Below are 11,912 nucleotides of genomic sequence, written 5' to 3' on the forward strand. Positions count from 1 at the left end.
CCATTCTCCGACACGAAGACAAGGTATTGAGAGGTGGTAAGATTATCCAACGGTATCTTGTTAAGTTTAAGAATTATCCTTTTGAAGATGATAGATGGATGCAAAGCATACAATTAAAGGATAACCTAAACCTTGTCAATGCTTACAATGATTCCCTAGAGTAAGAAAGTGTAAATATGTTTTAAATGGTCAATGTTTTTGTTTATAAGAATATCTTTTTTTATTATTATTTGTGAACAAATGTTAACAAGTATGCATGCTTAGGATCAAGTTTGCGGAGACTGTGTCTCCCAAAAACTAAGTAGAGCTTGTCATTCTACTATGGAAGATTGATAGGACTAATCCGCAGACATGCTTGCGGCAGCTTCAGCTCTCAAGCACCAAATGGATTAGTCACCCATTGTGGAATGGTGTCGTAGGGTAAAATAGGGATCCTATACCCACTAAGCAGAGGACTAATGACTATGCTTTATCATCTCTACCTCATAGTCAAGGACGACTATGATTTCAAGAGAGAGGTAATGTCATAATAACTAATATCTAATTCTCCTAAATTATTTTTTTCATGTTAAACTGATCATTTAATATGGGGAAGTACCAAGGGAGAAAAAGCTAGATTATTAGTAAGGCTAGCAGACTGGTCATAGTAGGGGGCCCACAGGAGGGATCCAAAGGGGTACCATCTGCAGAAGTGCAATATGCAATGAATGGGCTCTAAAGACCTTAGGGTTCAGCCCACTAAGACTTCCAAAAGGTTAAGTTCCAAAATTTCAAAGTGTAAGTCCAATGGTCAAATGTTAATGGAATTGGATGCTTTGTGTGTGTACAAAAGTCCAATCAGCTAGAGGACATATTAGAGGGTGAGCTGGGAAGATGACAGAGCTTGTGAAGTGACTAGACACACACACACACACACACACACACACACACACACACACACACACACACACACACACACACACACACACACACACACACACACACACACACACACACACACACACACAATACACCTAAGCTTACCCTTTTCACAAAGTAAACAGGACACATGTCAGGCATGCAAAGAAACCCCCAATTCTTTCTTGAATCCTATTGGATGGGCATAGAGGTGGACCAATGAGAAGTTAGCTAGTGTAAACTAAATTTTTATCTTTATAAATGCTCAAAAAAATAACCAATAAGAAATAGTCTCCCTAAAAGAGTATTCTACAAAATGGAAAAAAGGATGGACACTTGTCACAAGGCTCTTGACTGGGCCTCTCAAAGGCTATTGGCCAGATTATTTATGAGCCAATAGGAAGCCAGCAAGAGTAAAACTCATACTCAAATGCTATTGGTAAAGCTTTTCAAGGGCCAATAGGAATGCAACATGAGTAATTGGCAAGGGGGGTCAACCAAGAGGACAGAGGGGGCTGTTTTGGAAGGCATTATTCCACACACACTCACACAACTCATGTGTAGAGCAAGAAAGTCATCTCCTTTTCCAAGTTGTAATGGAAAGCTCATCTTCTTCTCCAAGTTTGGAGAATGGAGGCCTACACCAACAACTCTTGGATATGGAATGAAAATCCAACCATGAGCCAAGCTTCAGTGCCATGCCTCTCTCCTCTATTATCTAATTACTAAGCTAAGCTAAGCTACAAGTGTAATTAAGTGAGGAAATACTTCTTTCTCGTAAGAATACTTCTTCTTCCTCTAGATCTACTGTCATACCCCGCTAGCTCTCACCGTCTTTGAAGGTGTGTGAGGTCTTGGGTCTGAGACCAACGAGGAATTGATGTTATGTGTTATCACGTGTAAGTCTGGTGCATGAAGCTTCCATCTTCATAGCACCAACGAGTTTTTACCAAGGAACACAAAGAATTGTATTGTACAAAGTCTCTCTTAATGGGAGAAGCTATAATACAAATGCCTAATGGAGGGGGGACCGGTCCATGTAAATCCGGTCCTCAATAGTTGTCAATTGTTCTATTTCTCTCCCTCTTTTAAGAATTGTTATGCCAAACTAATTAGGTGTTATGTTAATGTTGCTATCTACAACCAAGCACACTTTTATGCTCATTAGAAACTTTCTCTTAATGAAATGCTCACTATGTTAAGTTATTTTCCGCTATTTACAAGCTGTATAGACCATTAAATGTTACATATACATGGTCTACCAAGGAGAACAATGATTTTGAAAAGCTTAAAGAAAAGCTTATCTCTCAACTTGTGCTCACACTACCGGATCTCTCAAAGCCATTTGAGGTCCAATGTGATGCTTGTGGTGATTGCTTGGAGTTGTTTTGCTCCAAGAAAGGCACACCATAGGCTATGAAAGTCGAAGGCTCGACCCTGTTGAGCAAGCTCTAGGCATATATGAAAAGGAACAACCGTTCTACATGCCTTAGACTCATGGAAGCACTATTTATTGGGGACTCCTTTCATTCTGCGAACGGATCACCAAAGTCTTAAGTACTTCTTGACGTAGACCAAGATGTCCGACAAGCAAATGAGGTGGGCAAATTTCCTTTTGCAATTTCATTTTCATATTACTGACATTGCTACCAAGCATAATCAAGTAGCCGATGCACTCTCAAGACGGCCAAGAGTGAATGCGGTTTCCATAGCAACTCACAATGATCTATCTTCTATGATAGATGAGTATGCTATTGATCCTGATTTTAGAGATGTGATTTCAGCCCTTGCATTAGGGAAGAAAGAGGAACCATTTACCTTACAAGATGGTTATCTTCTCTATGGCAATAGACTATGCGTTACTACCTCACTACGTGAGAAAGTAATGTATGAATCTCATGCTCCTCCTTATGCGGGGCATAGAGGGATTTAGTCTACCTTGAAGGGGATTGAAACATATTTCTATTGGTCTACCATGAAAGCACACACACAAGAGTATGTTTCTAAATGTGTGGTATGCCAAAAGACGAAGTTTGATAGAGGGAAGTACCTTGGATTGCTTCAATCTTTACCAATCCCTAATTAACCATGGGAGAACATATCCATGGATTTTATCTTTGGATTGCCTAAGTCTATCCATGGGAATACAAGAATATGGATGATAGTGGACAGGTTTAGTAAACAAGCTCCTTTTATACCTATCAAAAAGAATATCAAAGCCCATCAAATGGCAACCCTCTTCATTTCACAAATCTTCAAGTACCATTGGCTTGCGAATGTCCATAGTGTCAGATAGAGATCCTAGAATGACCAGTAATTTCTCGTAGGGTCTCTTCGGCCTATCACCCGCAAACGGATGGCCAAAGTGAAATAGCTAACCTAACAATTCTCAATCTACTAAAAGCCTATGTAATGGAAGTAGATCAAAGATCCCAATGGGAGAAGTACTTACCCTTAGTGGAGTATGACTACAATAATACTGTACATACTTCCATGGGAAAAGCACCTTTTGAGGTAATTGAGGGAAGATCAAAAAGTCCTCTGCTACTTAAGGTACACGGGAAGATCTTCGCTGCAGATGAGTATAACTGAGACATACAAGAATCTTTCCAAAAGATTAAGGATGCTATTTCTATCTCATAGCAAAGGAAAAAGGTTGCTGTTGACAAGCACAGAAGAGCCCAATCCTTTAAAGAAAATGATTGGGTCTTACTCAAATTTCCCAAGGCTCGATTAAGGCACATGATGGGCAAGAATCGTATGGGACACCAAAAGTACTATGCCAAGTTAGCAAAAAGGTACTATGGTCCTTTCCAGATTCCTAGGCCAATCAATGAGATGGCCTATCAACTCAAGTTTCCTAGCCATTGGCTCATACACAATGCTTTTCATGTGAGCCTATTAAAGACTTACAAAGGAGAGACACCTCAAGAACCTACTATTGAAGACCCGTCGAAGATTGAGGACCAAGAAGAGGTGATACAACTCGAGTCCATTCTCCGACATGAAGACAAGGTACTAAGAGGCGGTAAGACTATCCGATGATATCTTATTAAGTTTAAGAATTATCCTTTTGAAGATGCTAGATGGATGCAAGGCATACAATTAAAGGATAACCTAAACCTTGTCAATGCTTACAATGCTTTCCTAGAGTAAGAAATGTACAAATGTTAAAAATGAACAAAGTTTTTGTCTTATAAGACTCTCTTTTTCTTTATTGTGCACAAAAATGAAGTTGTATGCATGCTTAGATCAAGTTTGCGGAGACAACGTCTCCTAAACACCAAGTAGAGATTGTCACTCTACTATGGAAGATTGATAGGACTAATGTGCAGACATGCTTGTGGCAGCTTAGGCTCTCAAGCACCAAATGGACTAGTCGTCCATTATGGAACGATGTGGTAGGGTAACATAGGGATCCTCTAACCGCTAGAAAAAGGATTAATGAATATGCTTTATCTTCTCTACCCCATAGTCGAGGACGACTATGATTTCAAGAGAGAGGTCATAAAAACTTATATCTAATTCTCCTAAATGATTTTCTCATGTTAAAATGATCATTTAATATGGGAAGTGCGGGGGAAGTGCCAAGGGAGAAAAAGCTAGAATATTGGTTAAGCTGGCACACTGGCCACATTATGGATCCAAAGGAGGGAAAATAGGGCTCCAAAGGGGGGGCCATCTGCAAAAGAGCAATGTGCAACAATGGGCTTAAAGGACCCTAAGGTTCATCCCATTAAGACTTCCAAAATGCTAAGGTTCCAATATTCAAAGGTTGTGTCCCAAGGTCAAACATTAGGGAAATTGGATGCTTTGTGTGTGTCCTAAAAGTCTTCATGCATCCGTACATAGGAGGGGGCAAGCCCTAGTTGTAGGAGATGAGAGAGAAACTCACACACACACACACACACACACACACACACACACACACACACACACACACACACACACACACACACACACACACACAAAAGCTCCCTTTACACAAAGGGAATGAGGGACACATGTCAGCTCCCTAGCTCAGATGCCCACAAGGTGTACTCAAATCCTATTGGATGACCTTGGAGGTGGACCAATGAGAATTAGGCTAGAAAAAATCTATTTTAATTAATTTAAAAACACTTAATAAAAGAACCAATAAGAATTAAGATCTCTAGAAGACTATTGGACAGTCTCCCAAGGGGTCCAATGAGCATTCAACAACCCAATGGCTTGGTTGATTCCTATTGGCCAGGAGGCAAAGGGGTCCAATGAGAGTTTAACTGGAATTATTAATCACTTAAAGCTCTCACAAAAGGGGAAAGGGGGACACATGTCAGAAGGCTATCACTTATACTACTTAATTTCCATTGGCTGAGGCTGGGGAGGTCCAATAGGATGTAAGCATGAGAAAATAGCAAGAGGGGTCGACCAAGAGAGGGAGGGGACTGATTTTTCAAAGGCATTATTGACTTACACACTCACACAATCTATGTGTGAAGCAAGAAGATTCTCTCTCTCCTTCTCAAGCTTTAATAGAAAGCTTACGACCTACTCCAAGCTTGTGAGAAGGGAGGCCTACACAAACAACTCTTGGCTTTGTGATGAAAATCCAACCAAGAGCCAAGATTCAATGCATTCTCATCTTGTCTACCATGCTAATTACTAAGCTAAGCTATGATAATATGAGTGATTATGTGAGGAGATGTACATGTTTCTCGTAAGAATACTCTTTCTTCCTTTCAATCTACTCTCATACCCCGCTAGCTCTCACCATCTTCGAAGGTGTGTGAGGTCTTGGGTCTGAGACCGTGAGAGAATTGATGTTGTGTTTAATAAGTGTTGTGCTTAGTGCTTGAATTTTCCATCTTCATGGCACTAGCTAGAATTGAAGGAACACAAAGAATTGTACTGTAAAATGTCTCTCTTGATGGGCGAAACCATAATACAAATCCTTTTGGAAGGGGGACTGGATCCATGCAAATCTGGTCCTCAACTGTTGGACAGTCTCCCAAGGGGTCCAATGAGCATTCTGCAGCCCAATGGCTTTCCTGATTCCTACTGGCCAGGGGGTCCAATGAGAGTTTAGTTGCATTTATTAATTACCTAAATCTCTCACAAAAGGGGAAAGGGGGACACATGTCAGAAGGCTATCACTTATGCTCCTGAAATCCTATTGGCTAAGCCTGGGGAGGTCCAATGGGGTGTGTGCTCATGCAAATAGCAAGAGGGGTCGACCAAGAGAGAGAAGGGGACTGATTTTCTCAAGGAATTATGGAATTACACACTCACATTAGTCTATGTGTGGAGTAAAAAGACTCTCTCTCTCCTTCTCAAGCTTTAATGGAAAGCTTAACACCTACTCCAAGCTTGTGAGAAGGGAGGCCTACACCAACAACTCTTGGCTTTGTGATGCAAATCCAACCAAGAGACAAGCTTCAATGAATGCTCATCTCCTCTACCATGCTAATTACTAAGCTAAGTATGCTAATATGAGTGATTATGTAAGGAGATGTACATCTTTCTTGTAAGACTACTCCTTCTTCCTCTCAATCTACTCTCATACCCCGCTAGCTCTCGCCATCTTTGAAGGTGTGTGAGTTCTTGGGTCTGAGACCGTGAGGGAATTGATGTTGTGTTTAATAAGTGTTGTGCTTAGTGCTTGAAGTTTCCATATTCATAGCACTAGCTAGAATTGAAGGAACACAAAGAATTGTATTGTAAAATGTCTCTCTTGATGGGAGAAACCATAATACAAAGCCTTTTGGAGGGGGGATTGGCTCCATGAAAATCCGGTCCTCAACTGTTGTCAATTGCTTAATTTATCTCTCTTTTGTAGTATTGTTCATGCTATCTAACTAGGTGTTATACTTTTTGTTGCTCTCTCCACCCAAGCACTCTTGTTATTCTCATTACGAATCTATTCTAATGAAATGCTCACTATGTTCATGCTATTTTCCGCTACACACAAGTTGCTAGGCCATTAAATATTACATACACGAATAGTGTACATACCTTGTTACAAACCAAATAAAGTGTCAAACATAGAATTGATCCTCACAATAAAGGAAAGGCAGGTTTATAAATAGGAAATCGATCATAGTGTTACACATTTTACATAGCATAATCATCAACATGATGTAATATCTTCAATGAAAGAGGTTGGGGGACATTAGGAATAATTAGGCATTCTTGAGAGGCATGTGGTACTTGTTTGATAGCAAGGTAAGGATAGTTATACAAGGAAATGATATTCTTGGCAAGTTTTTATCAACCTCCAACTTGAAAATTGAAGCACCTTTTAGGTATTCTTGTGGTAGCCACTCTCTATGTACGCCTTTATTATTGTGGCATTGAGGGTACTACAATGTTGGTGGAATAAGGGGATGTGGCTACTTTGTATTGCAATGGAGATGGAATAAGGGGATGCGGCTGCTTGGTATTGCAATGGAGGGATTGTAAGGTTCCTCACAAAGCAAGAATAGAGTGTTTTCCATCTCTAGACATGGTTGCTTGCATCTCTCCCCTCAAAACAAGTTGACTGTGTAATAAACACCAAATTTTATGAGCACAAAGGGATAAAGTATAAAATGATATAAATCTAGTGAAAATTATACAAAGAAGAGACTAGAAGGAGAAGCTTGGACAACTCTCCATACATAATGAGTCTTACTTGCACTGTAAGACTCAATCACATGGTACGAAACACTAGATAGTGCACCAAAACCACCAACCAAATATCACGCCCTAATGGTATGATAAACTTTGCTTACTTTTGCTGATAGCGGTGTGAAGCCCCAGGTGTTCAAAGCCATAAAGAGGTTGTTTTTCTCTAGCATGATAAAGTTAGAGATGGAGATGCTATCAAGCTCTGAATGTAAGCTACAAGGACAATTTCAGTACCAAACTTTTATCCTTATCTTGGAGGTGAACCCTTGCAACACCCACTCATTTTGTCAGCATTCCATCTTTGATAAGCTTGATGGGTTTCCAAGGGATGCCATGCACATCCTGGCTACACAATATTATAGAAGGCGCAATGAGCAAAGCCATATTATCTTCCTTCTTGAAGAAAAGAAGCTCAAAAAGACCAGATATGGAATAGAATATCTTATCCACAACTGGGCTCTTAAAACTAGAGTCATTTTCTTTAGCAAAGACAACTAAATTCAAAAGTTTACCAGTAAAGAACAGCTACAAATCTTTCACAAAAACCAGACACCCACGACCATACTAGCACTGAGTTCATGGTAATTTTATGGTCCTCAACAACCTCGGGTTTAGATGTTAGGGAATCCTTGAGTATATTGGCCATTACACTAGGGGTATAGTCCTCTAAACCTTTTCCCAAGATGACATGGCAAGCGGCTGTGCACGGTCTAGTGTTGAAAGGTGGGGGGAAGGGAAGACATGCTAAACTAATCATATACAGACCTTCTTGAAGCAGCATAGGGAAGTCTTGGTATAGAGATTCCACCTCCCAGTGCATGCATACTTCGCAAGTCAAACACGACGCCTTAGAGGACTCTTACACGAGTGCCTTATCTCCTCCTCTCCCTCCTCTCCCCCGCCCCCGCCCTGTTGATTGATTGGCTGGGACATGCGAGCAAAGGATCCCTTGACTTGCAAACACAATAGGAAATATACCTACATGCATTGCCATTATAAGCTCAACCTATCTGGAAGGGGCTTCCATTCATGCTCCATGTGAGGAGCAAGTCTTTTTTGGAGCAACTGGTGTCAAAGTAGCTGTGCAAACATTTAGTTTTTGTGTGAAGTTCATGCATGTAAGCCTTGCATTTATGCTTATTTTCACATTCATTTCATCCATCTACGGTAGCTCTTTCCTGCTCAAGTACTTGTGCAGGTACTAGCTACAACAAGTTGGCAAGATCAGGGTGATGATTATTAGTGGGTTTGGTAGGGTATCTCTCTCTCTCTCTCTCTCTCTCTCTCTCTCTCTCTCTCTCTCTCTCTCTCTCTCTCTCTCTCTCTCTCTCTCTCTCTCTCTCTCTCTCTCTCTCTCTCTCTCTCTCTCTCTCTCTCTCTCTCTCTCTCTCTCTCTCTCCCTCCCCCCTATGACGTAAAATTCTCTTCTCTTTCTTCTTCTTCTTCTTCTTCCTCTCTCTCTCTCTCTCTCTCTCTCTCTCTCTCTTAAATGTAGAGTTATAATTATTTTAGTTCTCTATTTAGAATCAAATTCTTTATAGTGTTGTCGAGATTGAGCATTTTAATTTCATTCATTCTATTTGTATCTCTTCTAGAGCAAGAAAAGGGTGAAGAAGCTCTTGATTGTTTCATTGAACGGGAAGCAAGAGCTTCTCTTCAGCTGACCAAATCATCTATCCTTGCAATCTTGAAGGCATGTGCCATTATGCACAACTTTGATGTAAGTATGCATTTTCATGCTATGATTGCCCTGCAGAACCTATTGTAAAATTCCTTTTTGCTCTATGTTTTAAAGGCCTATGGAACTATTCAAGACATTAATGCACAACAACAAATTTATGCTTCTAAATAAATGTAAAGCAAGATTTTCCCTCTAGCAAAGAGAATAAGTATTACATTGTTTTCAACAAATGTAGATCTACAATTTGACTCTAGATGTAGTCATGGATTGGTTTATTATTAATCAAAACACAAATTTGTTTTTTCCCCTTTGAGATGCCAAATTTTGGTATACCTTCATCGAAGGATAGGATATATTCAAAGAGTCAAGAAGCTTTGGGTAGTTCAATCCAAAGTGAAGTCAGAGCTTCTCTCAAGAGGGAATCACATATGCTTGCATCTTGAAGGCATGTGGAATTATGCAGGACTTTGATTTTGGCAAACAAGCTCATTTTAAGATTGTGAGTTTGGGGCCGATACAACAAATTTTTTTTCTTTGCAAAGCTTCGGTTTGACAATTATGAAAAATGTGGTTTACTTTTGGAAGCACACAATATCTTCATGAGCTTACTATTCATGGATGCAGAATCTTATGACATTTTGATACCAATATGTGCCCAACAAGGAAGGACCAACCAAAAAGCAATGGGGTGTTTTTAGCAAATTAGCAAATGTTGAGCAAGACAAACTTTTTCTCCTGCAAAGGCAAGAATATTGGGTTGTTTTCTATGACTATGGAGCAAGGATTTTATTCTAGATTAAGTTACGCATCGGTATAGGTCGAAAGGCAAAAAGGAATTTTGATGAACTTGCTATTTGGGATGAAAAATCTTGGTATACATGGGGTGGAAAACATATTGAAAAAGGGAAGGGAAAGGAAGCTCTACATTGTTCTTTTTAGAGGTGAAGCGAGGGCTTCTCTCCATAGGAAACCACTTATTCTTGCATCTTGAAGGCATATGGCATTATGCAAAGCATTGATATAGACAAAATTATATATTCTCTGGTTGTTAGTCAAGGGTTTTTATGAGAAAATTCTTTACTTTGCAAAGCTGTAGTCGACATGTATGCAAAATGTGGTTTACTATTGAAATTATGAACATCTATCCATGAGCTTCCTGTCGAGCATGTAGTCTCTTTGAATGGATTGATTGTAGGGGTATACCCCAAGACTATAAGAGGAAAACTCTAGAACCACCAATATTTTTCTGCGGTTCAACAAAGAAAAATGGAGAGAGAATTTTTTGCACGTGCGGTAATAGAAGCGGGAATGAATGTGGTAATGGTTTATTGATAATATGTGCGATAATATTTCCTTAACTATTATTGCTGCTATTACCACGCATATTACCGCCATATGGCTTTTCAAAAATAAAGATGCTCATTTGGCCAACCAAAATTGGGTTGACCCAAATGAGCATCTTTATTTTTGAAAAGCATAAAACATTTGAAATATCAATTGTATTTTAAAAATTGCTATAAAAAAACTTTCAAATTACAACTCATACAATACCTTTATAAATTGAGACAAAAAAGAACAATACTTTGAAAAAATTACAAATAATGCGAAATTTTCAAATGAAATTTATACACAAAATATTAGGGTTTTTTGTGCCACATATACTCTCGTATAAGGGTACATAATTTTTATTTATTTATCCTAATCCTTTTCATCCTTGTCCTCATCCTCATCTCGAGCTGCATACATTGGATTGCCTTGACTCTACACCAACCAAAACGCATTAGATAAATCAATCCCAATTTAACTTTTAATAGAATATTCATTGTCCACATGTACTACTTATAGCATTCCAACTACTCAATCAAATTGCTCGTGAGAGATATGATGGTTTTCCAACAACCATTGCCACGTATGAAACTCTCTATGTCTCTCTCGATACTTGACTATATCTCTAGTAGGATGGGTCAGAGTGATATTTTCCTAAGTTAACAATAATAAGGAAAGTTTAATAAGCTAAAACACCTTCTTATTCGAACTTGCACAATTAAAAATAACTTACATCTTATCTTTCAAGGGCGCTTTGCCTCCCGAACCAAAGTGCATGGGAGTTTGCATGATCATGGCCTGAGCTTTGCACTATTGACTGTGGGAGGAGCTTGATGCAGCTTGTTGCTTAGTCTTTTCTTGCACTGCCCACTCCCACTCTGCATCTGTCATATTGCCACCACAATAACTCCTATATGAATTTGCGGCTTACTTGGCCATTGTGCACCATACACTAGATTGCTTCTTTTCTAAAAAGTTTTTGATATACCTTGCAACCATATGTTGACAAACACTCATCAAGGGCATTCAAAAATCAAGCACGAAATGCTTCCTTAATGTAGTTTGCATGATCGGGCACTTGGTCTTTGAGTTTTATAAAGCAATTCTTATATGTCGAGTGTATAGAAGTCTATAGATGACGCCAAAATGCTCTACCCTATGCAATCCCAAAGTCGACCTCACCACCATACTTTACCTTGTAGTAGCACCCATTCGTGTCTAGCACATGTGTAAATGTCCTTTTCCTCAACGATTGGAGCGCTACGCTCTGAAACCACCACCACCGAAACGAGTGAGTCTACCACCGCCACTCCACCTATGCTCGCTACCTTGAGAATAATGCCATCACCCTTCGGTAGAA

The sequence above is a fragment of the Adiantum capillus-veneris genome, chromosome 7 (assembly GCF_014529385.1).
Source record: "Adiantum capillus-veneris isolate H3 chromosome 7, ASM1452938v2, whole genome shotgun sequence".
Classification (NCBI taxonomy): Eukaryota; Viridiplantae; Streptophyta; class Polypodiopsida; order Polypodiales; family Pteridaceae; genus Adiantum; species Adiantum capillus-veneris.